The following is a 13,071-nucleotide window of genomic DNA, read 5'->3' as shown; positions in this document are numbered from 1 at the left end:
TGAGTTTCTATCATTTGGGCTTTGTCAAAAAATATCCAAAATTCTGCCATTTTAATGCGAAAAAAATAAAACTTCCTATTGCGCCAACCCTAACCCATTAAAATAATTTCAAAGATAAAATACGACTCTGAACCGATCGCAAACAATCACAACATTTCTAAAACGTCGAATGCTTATACTAACTAGCTTTCAGTTCAAAGCTTCATTGGTTGATCTCCTTTTCCGGTTTTTTTTACCGGAAATACGTAAGCGCCGAGAGAAGTGTTATTTTCTCTCACTGTAGTTCGCATATAGGTAACACTTTTTTGGCGGGAAGAAAACGCTGGATACATTAGGCCAGTGTGGCTGAGTAACTTATAGGGAGCTAGTATATGATTCACTCATGATTAAATTGAGCTAATTGCAACTGAAACAAGTTGGGAAACCAAAATTTTACCTCTCCGAGCAGAGAGAAAGACTATCTACCCACTTATTTACCTGAATATGCAACTATTGCAATTAATTGATAACCAACTGCATGTGTTAAAATTGAAGCAATGAATTATTCAAGCGTTATAAAGGTTCCATTCACAACTCGGCTGGTGTCATCTCGTTACACCTTAACAATATTCTTAGATTTCATTAGTGTTACTCTTCATTCTCTTTTTGAACTTTTACTGTTTAAAGGGTCTGTAAAAAGGTCAGCGGACCGTTGAATTTTTATTTGGAGAAAGTCGTTATTGACGTCACAGCCCCCCCCCCCTCCGGAGAAAACAGTGTTAATGCATTTTCCTATTTCTGTGTTATTGAGCCTTATCCTGCAGGTGATAAAATTGGGCCTGGCCTGTGCGAGTACTCGAATGAAGGCGAGTACTCGATCGAAATTTTAGGACTTAAATTATTTCGAGTCCTTAAAAATCTTCACTATTGGACTCGAGGAGGACTCGAACCGAGACTTGACGCCTTATCAAGTCCAAAAATATTTACTCGGTGACCCGGAATTTTAAGTAGAGCGCCGCATCTAGTGGGGTTTAATCGATTTAAAATTTAGAACAGATTGGACAAAAATTTGACTTCAGCAAAAGGAGTTAAGCAAACCAAAACCAAAAGTTAAAATTATTGTTTTTCGTCGTGAGATTTATACTTTGTTAGAAACATTTATCCTTATTAGAAATTAATTTATTATAATTCTTGTATTATTAATTATGTAAAATTAAAGAAAGTAAATTAAATTAAATTAAAGTTAGTATTAATAGAATTAATTTAATAGGACTAGAGTGGGACTCGACACTGGACTTGAACTTAAGGACTCGATACAAATTAAAAGACTCGACTCGAGATTCTATAAGAGCTTTTTTAAGGACTCGAGACTCGACTCGAACCCCAAAAAACTGGACTCGCACAGGCCTAAATTGGGCCAATCACAGCTCCTTTGCTACTGGTACGAACACTGGTTCTGACAAACCTCAGAGGGGGCTTCAGACTGATGTGGGGACTGGGGAAACGCCGGTGCGGGGCGGCTCACAACCAATCACAAGAGAAATTAACCTGATGTGAGGAACCGCTTTACAATCACGAAATAATCCCTCTTTGACGCGTTTTACATCAGCCGTTAACGTCAATGATTGACGGGGAGGGGTCGGATGCCTTTTTAAAAACATATTCAACGGTCCGCTGACTACTTTACAGTTCCTTTAACCTCACTTGAAGAAAACATTTTTTAAGTTCTATATTTATAATACATTAAGAGCAGTATGAAGTCTTATCTAAGAGAGCTACCGCTCTCTCAGAATTTTCACAACCATTATCCACAAAAGAGTTAACAAAGGTCGAGACCCGGCCGGGCCCCCAAGAGGTACGGGCCCCGGGAAAATGGACCGAATTGCCATCGCATTGTTGTCCAATTTGCTTTTTACCACTGGCGCAATTTCGGCAAAAAATATTTAACAACGAAAATAGAGATAAGAATGACATTTTCGATCACTAGAAGCCGCTACATCCAAAATTTGTGGGTGGAGTCAAAATATAAGTAGACGAAGTATCTCAATAAAGTATGCGCGGATGGTACCAGAGGCTAAAGCTATGATCCCACGTTCTTAGTACATAAATCCATTAGTGACTATACCGATGCTGCGGCCATTCTTGCTAAAATGCTAATTTATTGTAGGGGATCCCAATCTTTCGGAATACGATTGTCTAAAATTCGCAGTGTGGTGTTTCGTTATATCATGTTACATCATTACCCAGTGTGTTTCTGGGAACATACTTTCGAAGCTAACACATCCACCGAAAAACATCTTTATCGAAACCCAAGAAGATATTCTAAGATACCCCGATTTGCCCATTTACATTGTCAAGAATACGGCAATTTATAAATTCTATCTGGTGAGGCTTTAAACATTTCTAAACTCAAAACTGTTTTGAAAGTTTCTATAAAAAATAATATAATTATTCTACAGGGCCGGTAGGCCCTTGTAGATATGACTTGATACTCTTTTGTAACGTTAAAGCAAAATTCACATGCTTTTGCCAATTTTCCTATGGAGATTAACATGGGGTTTTTCGTGATATTTAGCCACCACTAACCGAAAAACTAGAGCGAAGTTACTTTTCGGAATACTCTTAATTTAACAATTAAGTATTCAGGGTGTGCGATCCGCTAGTATTATCAGAAACAATTAAGTCTAAGTATGTTAATTTTAGTTAATTACGGAAATACAGCTCTTGAGTTAAACGTCAGGTTAACCTGTTAGCGCGCTGATACCCATTTCTTCAATTATCAAGCATATTGAGAACAAGGGAGGGCCTAGCTTTGTGCCTAATAACAAGTTAAGTTGACATTTTCAGTTTGATTCATTCTGTGGAAGTTGAACCATGGAGCCTGAATCTTAAAGAGATACAGGCTCCATGGTTTAACTTGTTTTTGAGCAGTCGACGCTTGTTTAGTATTTTACCGGCTTAAAATATTTATTTCATTTTATAAATTTTCTGTAACACTCTTGCTAAGAAACACTTTGCTATCAGGTCGAAATTTTGTTTAATAAAGCAATCCAGGTATAAAACTAAAGGTAATTGATTTCATTATATTATAAGATATTGGTTTTTGGATGTTATTTAAGACCAAGGCTTAGGTTGCTTATGTATTGTATTTGTATATATTCGGGATTCTCGGAGTCGGGACTCGGGAGAACCCAGTTACACTTAGCCAGCTTCCGAGCCTCCAGTGTCGTCTAGTTTGGCTTACGCTCTCGTCACGTTTTTAAGCTGAAGGTTATGTTGCAACGTTTTTGGTTTACAGACTTGGATAATTTTAATAATAGTGATGCTTCTTGATCTTTACTCTTTAGGATAGTAACAGTATGTTGTAGAAAAAGAGCTGCTACTTGAAGGACTTATCTTTATTTTATTTTAGAAGTATTATTAAAATTTCAGAAGCTCCGCAACCGTTACAATAACTGTTTCTATAGCAGTTAATTCAACATTCCTTTGAGGTATACAGGGTTTTAGTATTTGTTAATCTCACTAAAATGCTACTAATTCAGAAGGTGTGTGGTATAATTCCTGAAACTCAACCAATGTAGAGGACGACATGATTCGTTAAAACAATTTTTTCCTGTTGCAACAGTCCGTATATGATATTTCGTTTTATAAATTGTTTGTTACCAAGAGAGGATTGTTTAATTCAGAAATATAAGTAACAGTGGTGCTGGTTAATCCAGGAGAACATTGTCTTTACGTAATTTAATTAGTCAACGTAACCATGTGGGAAACAGAGGGTTACGTTCGCTATTTCCACAGTCCTCATTGCTGTTTGTTTATATGTCAGAATTGCTATGAATTGTTTAGGTATTTGATTTAATTACTGGTATTTAAGCGAAACTATGGAATCACATCATTCATTAACATTGTAACCTTTGTAGTGATCCGTTGTAACGGGCTCCCCGGTACAACATATTTTATTGTTAATCTTCACGTTACCGCAAATTTATCACGGGGCTATGTGTTGGAACTAATTAAAAACTCATCTAAACAAGCTCAATTTATAAGCTAAATCAATATTGCCAAACCATAATCCATCATTAATTTCAACTCAATTAAGCCTAAAACCTTTAAATTAAACTTAATCAAGATTAAACCTTTAAATTGAACTTAATTGAGATATACCTTCAAATTAAACTTAATCAAGATTAAACCTTTAAATTGAACTTAATCGAGATATACCTTCAAATCAAACTTAATCGAGATATACCTTCAAATCAAACTTAATCGAGATATACCTTCAAATCAAACTTAATCGAGATATACCTTTAAATTAAACTTAATCGAGATATACCTTTAAATTAAACTTAATCGAGATATACCTTTAAATTAAACTTAATCGAGATATACCTTTAAATTAAATTGAACTTAATCGAGATATACCTTTAAATTAAATTGAACTTAATCGAGATATACCTTTAAATTAAATTGAACTTAATCGAGATATACCTTTAAATTAAATTGAACTTAATCGAGATATACCTTTAAATTAAATTGAACTTAATCGAGATATACCTTTAAATTAAATTGAACTTAATCGAGATATACCTTTAAATTAAATTGAACTTAATCGAGATATACCTTTAAATTAAATTGAACTTAATCGAGATATACCTTTAAATTAAATTGAACTTAATCGAGATATACCTTTAAATTAAATTGAACTTAATCGAGATATACCTTTAAATTAAATTGAACTTAATCGAGATATACCTTTAAATTAAATTGAACTTAATCGAGATATACCTTTAAATTAAATTGAACTTAATCGAGATAAACCTTTAAACTTAAATAAAATTAAGGTGAAACTAACCCAAAACACGATTTTTTTGGTTCAATTCATGGATACCTTATTTAATTAAAATTAAAACTAAATTTATCTTTCACCCAGTCTCAATTTTCCATTTTAATCTTTACAATTAAATGAGGATTATTATTATATTATTAATTAAAGTTGATATTTACACCCATTTCAAGTCGATATTTACCCCCATTTCAAGTCGATATTTACACCCATTTCAAGTCGATATTTACACCCATATCAAGTTGATATTTACACCCATTTCAAGTCCATATTTACCCCCATTTCAAGTCCATATTTACCCCCATTTCAAGTCGATATTTACACCCATTTCAAGTCGATATTTACACCCATTTCAAATCGATATTTACACCCATTTCAAGTCGATATTTACACCCATGTCAAGTCGATATTTACACCCATTACAAGTCGATATTTACACCCATTTCAAGTCGATATTTACACCCATTTCAAGTCGATATTTACACCCATTTCAAGTCGATATTTACACCCATTTCAAGTCGATATTTACACCCATTTCAAGTCGATATTTACACCCATTTCAAGTCGATATTTACACCCATTTCAAGTCCATATTTACACGCATTTCAAGTCGATATTGACACCCATTTCAAGTCGATATTGACACCCATTTCTAGTCGATATTGACACCCATTTCAAGTCCATATTGACCCCCATTTCAAGTCCATATTTACCCCCATTTCAAGTCCATATTTACCCCCAATTCAAGTCCATATTTACCCCCATTTCAAGTCCATATTTACCCCCATTTCAAGTCCATATTTACCCCCATTTCAAGTCCATATTTACCCCCATTTCAAGTCCATAATTACCCCCCATTTCAAGTCCATAATTACCCCCCATTTCAAGTCCATATTTACCCCCCATTTCAAGTCCATATTTACCCCCCATTTCAAGTCCATATTTACCCCCCATTTCAAGTCCATATTTACCCCCCATTTCAAGTCCATATTTACCCCCCATTTCAAGTCCATATTTACCCCCCATTTCAAGTCCATATTTACCCCCATTTCAAGTCCATATTTACCCCCATTTCAAGTCCGTATTTACCCCCATTTCAAGTCCGTATTTACCCCCATTTCAAGTCCGTATTTACCCCCATTTCAAGTCCATATTTACCCCCATTTCAAGTCCATATTTACCCCCATTTCAAGTCCATATTTACCCCCATTTCAAGTCCATATTTACCCCCATTTCAAGTCCATATTTACCCCCATTTCAAGTCCATATTTACCCCCATTTCAAGTCCATATTTACCCCCATTTCAAGTCCATATTTACCCTCATTTCAAGTCCATATTTACCCCATTTCAAGTCCATATTTACCCCCAATTCAAGTCCATATTTACCCCATTTCAAGTCCATATTTACCCCCAATTCAAGTCCATATTTACCCCCATTTCAAGTCCATATTTACCCCCATTTCAAGTCCATATTTACCCCCATTTCAAGTCCATATTTACCCCCAATTCAAGTCCATATTTACCCCCATTTCAAGTCCATATTTACCCCCATTTCAAGTCCATATTTACCCCCATTTCAAATCCACATTTACCCCCATTTCAAGTCCACATTTACCCCCATTTCAAGTCCACATTTACCCCCATTTCAAGTCCACATTTACCCCCATTTCAAGTCCACATTTACCCCCAATTCAAGTCCATATTTACCCCCAATTCAAGTCCATATTTACCCCCATTTCAAGTCCATATTTACCCCCAATTCAAGTCCATATTTACCCCCATTTCAAGTCCGTATTTACCCCCATTTCAAGTCCGTATTTACCCCCATTTCAAGTCCGTATTTACCCCCATTTCAAGTCCGTATTTACCCCCATTTCAAGTCCATATTTACCCCCATTTCAAGTCCATATTTACCCCCATTTCAAGTCCATATTTACCCCCATTTCAAGTCCATATTTACCCCCATTTCAAGTCCATATTTACCCCCATTTCAAGTCCATATTTACCCCCATTTCAAGTCCATATTTACCCCCATTTCAAGTCCATATTTACCCCCATTTCAAGTCCATATTTACCCCCATTTCAAGTCCATATTTACCCCCATTTCAAGTCCATATTTACCCCCATTTCAAGTCCATATTTACCCCATTTCAAGTCCATATTTACCCCCATTTCAAGTCCATATTTACCCCCAATTCAAGTCCATATTTACCCCCAATTCAAGTCCATATTTACCCCCAATTCAAGTCCATATTTACCCCCAATTCAAGTCCATATTTACCCCCATTTCAAGTCCATATTTACCCCCATTTCAAGTCCATATTTACCCCCATTTCAAGTCCATATTTACCCCCATTTCAAGTCCATATTTACCCCCATTTCAAGTCCATATTTACCCCCATTTCAAGTCCATATTTACCCCCATTTCAAGTCCATAATTACCCCCCATTTCAAGTCCATAATTACCCCCCATTTCAAGTCCATATTTACCCCCCATTTCAAGTCCATATTTACCCCCATTTCAAGTCCATATTTACCCCCATTTCAAGTCCATATTTACCCCCATTTCAAGTCCATATTTACCCCCAATTCAAGTCCATATTTACCCCCATTTCAAGTCCATATTTACCCCCATTTCAAGTCCATATTTACCTCCATTTCATGTCCCAAATTAAAACCCCTATTAATCTCATATCAAACCCCTGTTCACCCCATTTCAGGACCATACGCCTGATTTACAGGATAATTCATAGTCGTGTTCAGTGGGACTTTACTACCTTTCCTATTGTGTACGTACACGTTGAAGGCTTTCTTATTAAATCAATCCTGAATGAACACGATTATAAGTTAATGCCGATAAAATTATCCAAATGAACTCTTTTGGGCAACAACTAATGGAGTCAGATTGGTTTTAATAATGAGCATGTTTTACTTTTTAAAACATCACTTAAAAACCTTTCCGAGTTTTGTATGCACAATTTTTTAAAAATACATGCTTTCAATTATTGCTTATTGGAAAATATTTCATGGCATAAAAATTTTATTTTTATTTTACAAATCGATATTTAATATTAGGTCATTACTAAACAACGCGTGAACGCGGGCCTTTTCCAAAAAAAATCGTTTATTTTTCAAGGTCCTTCAACTAAAAACGTTGAATATATTGCTTGTTTTATAGGTCGGGTTAGGTAAGGCATATGTTAGTTAGGTTACGTTTCATTGAGACACAAATTTAAAGCATTGTGCCTCTTAATAGTAGAAGTATTTATCCTATAAATGCTATAAATTTAATAAAAAAATAGTTCAATAATAACAAACGTTTTATCGTTGACAGCGTTTAAAAATAAAAATATTTGCTTTTAATAATATGTAATAATATAGGCACTATATTACGTTAGAAAATTATTTTTGGGAACTCATTCTATGTTCAAACTTCGTTTAAGTTCGTTACAGTGTTACGTAATTTGACTTAAAAATTAAAATAAGCGAATCGCTTTATAACGGTCCATTTCTGCGACTTAAAAATTTTTCATTCTTCTAAACTATAAATTTTGCTTAATGTTTTACAAAATAGATGGGATTTTTGCTCATTTTACGTAACCACTCAATCTTTATAAATTAATCAGACCTAAATGGGTCAATAGGGCCTTAAAACGGGGGAAATAGGGTCTTTAAATGGGTAAACAGGGACTTGAAATGTTGTATTAACGGGTTTGTTTTACACCATAAACGTGGTGCTAAATATGGAAAAAAAAATATTTAACAACTATTTCACAGTTTTTCACTTCACTTGGTTTAATAATGTGTTATAGGTAGCGTACTTTTTCCCTACTTTTAACACCATTAAACTAAGTAATATTAGAAGTTCAACAGATTGCCTAAAAAAGATGTTAAAAACCACTGTAAATGGTGCATAAATGCCTAATATTTCCTTAATACTTGCAAATAATATTAGAAAATGGCGTCAATTGATCATAAAAATGGGGTTAAAGTACACCATAAATGATGTCTTTTTTGGCACCGGAAAAAACAGCATAAATGGTGTTTGAATGCACCGTTATATTTTAGAGTGCAATGGTATGACGGTAAAGCAAACATAATTATTCAAAATTTAATTACATTAAGACTGAAGTGACAGATATTATAAAAAAATGTCTTGGTTTGGACCAAGGCCGAAAAAACAAACGATATGTGTGAGGTTTATCAATTGACTGAAGTTTCAGATATTGAAATATTTTTCTAGTTATTTCTATCCACTCAATCTTTAATCAATATTTAATTCAATCAACTGATTTTACTGTTAATCGATCTAGTCCCTCTAAATTAATTGAAAAAATTACATATCTACGCTTTTTCAAGAACAATTACATTTTCCGAAAACATTTTATCATGAAATGAATTATTTTGAAGGGATTTCGTGTCGATGATCACTAACTTGTAAGCACCTTGACCGACATAGTTTTAATTGTTGCTGGCTTGACAAATTTTCAAGTTTGCACCAAAAGAAGTTTAAATCTGTTTTAAATTGTTGATAACTGTCGTTTACAGTGAATGTCGTCTACTTAAGGCAAAGCAAAAGTTTATGCTGTGTGGTAAAGGGTAAAGATCACATAAACAGATATACTTCTCAGTACCAATGACTTGTTATATTCATTTCCCGCGGAAATAATATGGTTAAACACATCATTCACTACTAGTTATGCCAAGAAGGTCACATTTAACTCCGACACCCCTTCCCTTCCTCTATTTTCCCAACATATGGCGTTTTATAATAACCAGTGGTTCCAGTGTATGGGTCATCTGAGCCGTCGCAACACACTCAGCCAATAGATCGAAACCTTTTCACATTAGTAAACGGTACATGACACTCCGGACTTGCCCACCAACCTTATTAACCCAACACTATAAAACATTCGTGTACATGAATGATTATGGTTATGGCTTGACACTCGCTAGCGCCCGAACGACCGATCACTCAGTGTAATCGGTGTACATTTGTAAGTGAGTAGACCATTTTGGAAATTACATACAGAGAAACTAAAACACAGGTGTGATCCCGCCATTGGGGTGTTTTCTCTCATTCTCTCGCTCGCTTAGAAACACCGCTATAGGCAGTGCTAGTTGACTAGCCTCCTGCCCGTAGTGAACTTTGGCACCGTCTGGCGATGACCCTTGGTGCGAGGGAGAATACACCTCGCCCCTGATCTTTGCGCTTGCTAAAATGATTACGCGTAATACGTAACCGGTGTAAAAGTAGCGCCAACAATGTAGAAAGGGGTGGTGACGTTTCAAATGAAGACTGAGTTATGACCAAGAAATTCTAAAGTACGGAAATGGAAGTTCCAGTGCAACTTTACCTTCATAGAGGCGGCAATAGAAATGAAGAATTTCTATATACGAAATTAAATGTATAAATTCGCGCAACACCCTGCTTTGGCATCTATTAAATATTTACATTTTCCATTCGAGTTATACCAAAGTTCGCTTGCTCTTTTTAGACATCCAGTAGAACATTTCAAATATTCAATACTAATCCCTCAACACGTACTCCCTTCAAAATAATTAATTTCATGATAAAATGTTTTCGGAAAATGTAATTGTTCTTGAAAAAGCGTAGATATGTAATTTTTTCAATTAATTTAGAGGGACTAGATCGATTAACAGTAAAATCAGTTGATTGAATTAAATATTGATTAAAGATTGAGTGGATAGAAATAACTAGAAAAATATTTCAATATCTGAAACTTCAGTCAATTGATAAACCTCACACATATCGTTTGTTTTTTCGGCCTTGGTCCAAACCAAGACATTTTTTTATAATAGATACTGTTTTTAAACCAAGAATCACTTAAAAAATTAACTCTTCTCACATTTGTAGCGTTTTTAATAGGGTTGTAAATTTTCCGGAAAAATAAAACGCGGAAAATTTTCCGGAAAGTTTTCCGGAAAATTTTCCTCTTCGCGGAAAATTTTCCGCTAATCGGAAAAATATAAAACTAGCAATTATGTGAGCTTTGAGTCAATTTATCTAACTTTTAAAGATTTAAAACATTCTCCAGTTATTTTGCCATCTTTAGTAGATTTTTTAAAGTACCACCAAATATTAGTGGTTGATTTTCCCATAATTTGTGACTTTAAACAGGGTTAACAAACTTAATAACATTAACAACATAACACCTTGTTTCCCTTACAATGACGCAGACGATCACTATCCTTTATGCCTGATAATTTTAGTTTCACTTGGGTCTCTTAACGGTTAGGTCTCGACTCTCTAACGCCTTATACCGTCATAAGAGCAAACAGTAACCCTATGCATGCAAACGATAGCCAATGAGTGAGCTTTTCTTTTGCAGGGCTCCCACCATGTCCCTAAAATACCTAAAACCCCCTACTTTCTTTTGAGGTCCCTAAACCACCATAGAATTGTGATTTGGTCCCTAAATCACCATATTCCTAGTTTAATGTGCCATCAGCTTATAATATTCAACCCAAAGTCCAATTTATATGTTTATATTTCTTATTTCGTTGAAAAACGAAAAAAGACTGGTTGTTAAGTGTGATAGAATTGTGAAAGATAAAACATAGTAATGTAATAAACAAAAACTAAGTCAGTTTTATGATAAAATATTTTTACAAATATCTGACTTTGTCATTTTGTGAAAATATAAGTTCAAATAAAGATCCCATTTTGGTTCCTATTTGGTCCCTAGTTTAAAAATTTCGGTGCCTATTTCACCCTATTTCTAGCCTAAAAAATCCCCTATTTCCCTACTTTTTTTTAAGATTTTGGTGGGAGCCCTGCTTTTGCTATAGAGAATAGGGGTCACTAGACTCTGTGCCCTTGGACAATTTTTTACCCCTCCGAATTCACCTAAAACCAAATAATGAATGTTTTGAAAAGAAAAGCAATTGAAAAATTTTAAAGTTTTAACTTTTTAATTGAAAAACCGGTAGCGGAAAAATACGGAAAATTTTCCGGAAAAATATAGCTCGGTCATTTTCCGGAAAATTTTCCGAGCGGAAAATTTTCCGACTTACAACCCTAGTTTTTAAGTCTATTTCTTTCACAACTAAAAGCTTTAAAAATAGTCGTATTTTCTTACTAGCCACGAGTTATGTATGTAAGTGGACGTTTCTGTGTTTTTACTCCCGTTAGAAACTCCAAAGAGAAACTTTAAATCGTCCAAAGGTCATTTTAAACCAATTTAACCTTTTTTATTGCTTAAAATAGAGAAGGCCAATAAAAGCCTTTTTTAAAAAAAAGGGGGGGCTTCACTTGAAACAATATTTAACGAATGAAAAATCCAGAATTAATGGGAATGCATTATTTACACCAGAGAGAATTTATAATAGGGAGTGGAAACTGAGGAATATTATGTAGCTCAAAAATCACGTGATCAACAAAACTGGCCAGGTCTATTTCCGTTATAATTGTTTGTGGCCCCTCCCTCTAGGGTGGGTCTAGAATGTTGCGGGAGGGTCTAGGGGAGATGGACACTACCTTTTTAGGGAAAGGGAAACGTCTGACTTAAAATAACTCCAAATGGCGCCAGTCGCACTCGAAATCGCGAACCCTTATTGGCTAATTGTACAACCAACAGTGATTGTGGGCAAACTTTAAAATTAAAGGAGTCATGTGACCGGAAATTTACCTGGCCAGTTTTAGCGTCGCAGCCTACTTGTTTGAGCTACATTGTATTTAGCACTGTCAAGGGCAAGAGCTTCCACTCCCTATTATAAATTCTCTCTGTTTACATAATTATTATAACAAATATTTGTAAGTGCACTTGTATATGTATTATATTAAGCATTTCCTACGAAGCCAATGCAAATTTTCTATCGACTTTCTGTTTTGTCCATTCGAACTACGAACGATTTTTGCATAAAAGCAAAAACACCGAAAATGACCCACTTATGTTATATTATGTCTTGTTTACAACCAAAAAAATCAAACTTGTTCATAAAAGAATGGTATTGCTTAACCGCTAATGCTCTGTTTTTCAAAGATATCCCCCCATAAATTTATAATCAACCATTAAGTTTCTACGTCTTAATGGGACCTATAGATTGGTCTGTCCCCCTGCAGGCTAAAATCCGTCTCAGCCCGAATGTCACCCCATATATACTTCTCTTAGCCTGGAGAGGCGCTAACAGTAAAAGAAATGTCGCTTATAATTTTTTACCGACCTTGGATTTTGGCGCCCGATCTCTTGCAAGCGCTGACGTGAAAAAAAGGGGCAGGAGACGA

The 13,071-nt window shown here is 35.0% G+C and overlaps 1 protein-coding gene across 10 annotated transcripts in view; it reads left to right on the top strand.

Moving 5' to 3' along the window:
• Window positions 1–2,433: 2,433 nt before the first annotated feature.
• The window catches only part of LOC149658732 (glutamate receptor ionotropic, delta-2-like), a 34,054-nt gene continuing 23,416 nt past the window's right edge, over window positions 2,434–13,071 (top strand). Inside the window, exons 1-4 of one of the 10 annotated variants that reach the window (XR_016369905.1) lie at window positions 2,434–3,047; window positions 3,154–3,336; window positions 3,412–3,470; window positions 3,525–4,018. The gene's annotated coding sequence lies outside the window, so the exon portion shown is untranslated. Of the gene's footprint in view, window positions 3,048–3,153; window positions 4,019–13,071 lie in introns of those variants that run through there. The other 9 variants (XR_016369903.1, XR_016369898.1, XR_016369896.1 and 6 more) reach the window with 9 other exon arrangements.

The sequence above is a fragment of the Phalangium opilio genome, unplaced genomic scaffold, assembly GCF_054372755.1.
Source record: "Phalangium opilio isolate 3A_F unplaced genomic scaffold, DU_Popi_V2 ptg000075l_1, whole genome shotgun sequence".
NCBI classification, from domain to species: Eukaryota; Metazoa; Arthropoda; class Arachnida; order Opiliones; family Phalangiidae; genus Phalangium; species Phalangium opilio.
The sequence above is the reverse complement of the archived record's forward strand: the minus strand, read 5'-3'. Positions and strand labels throughout refer to the sequence as shown.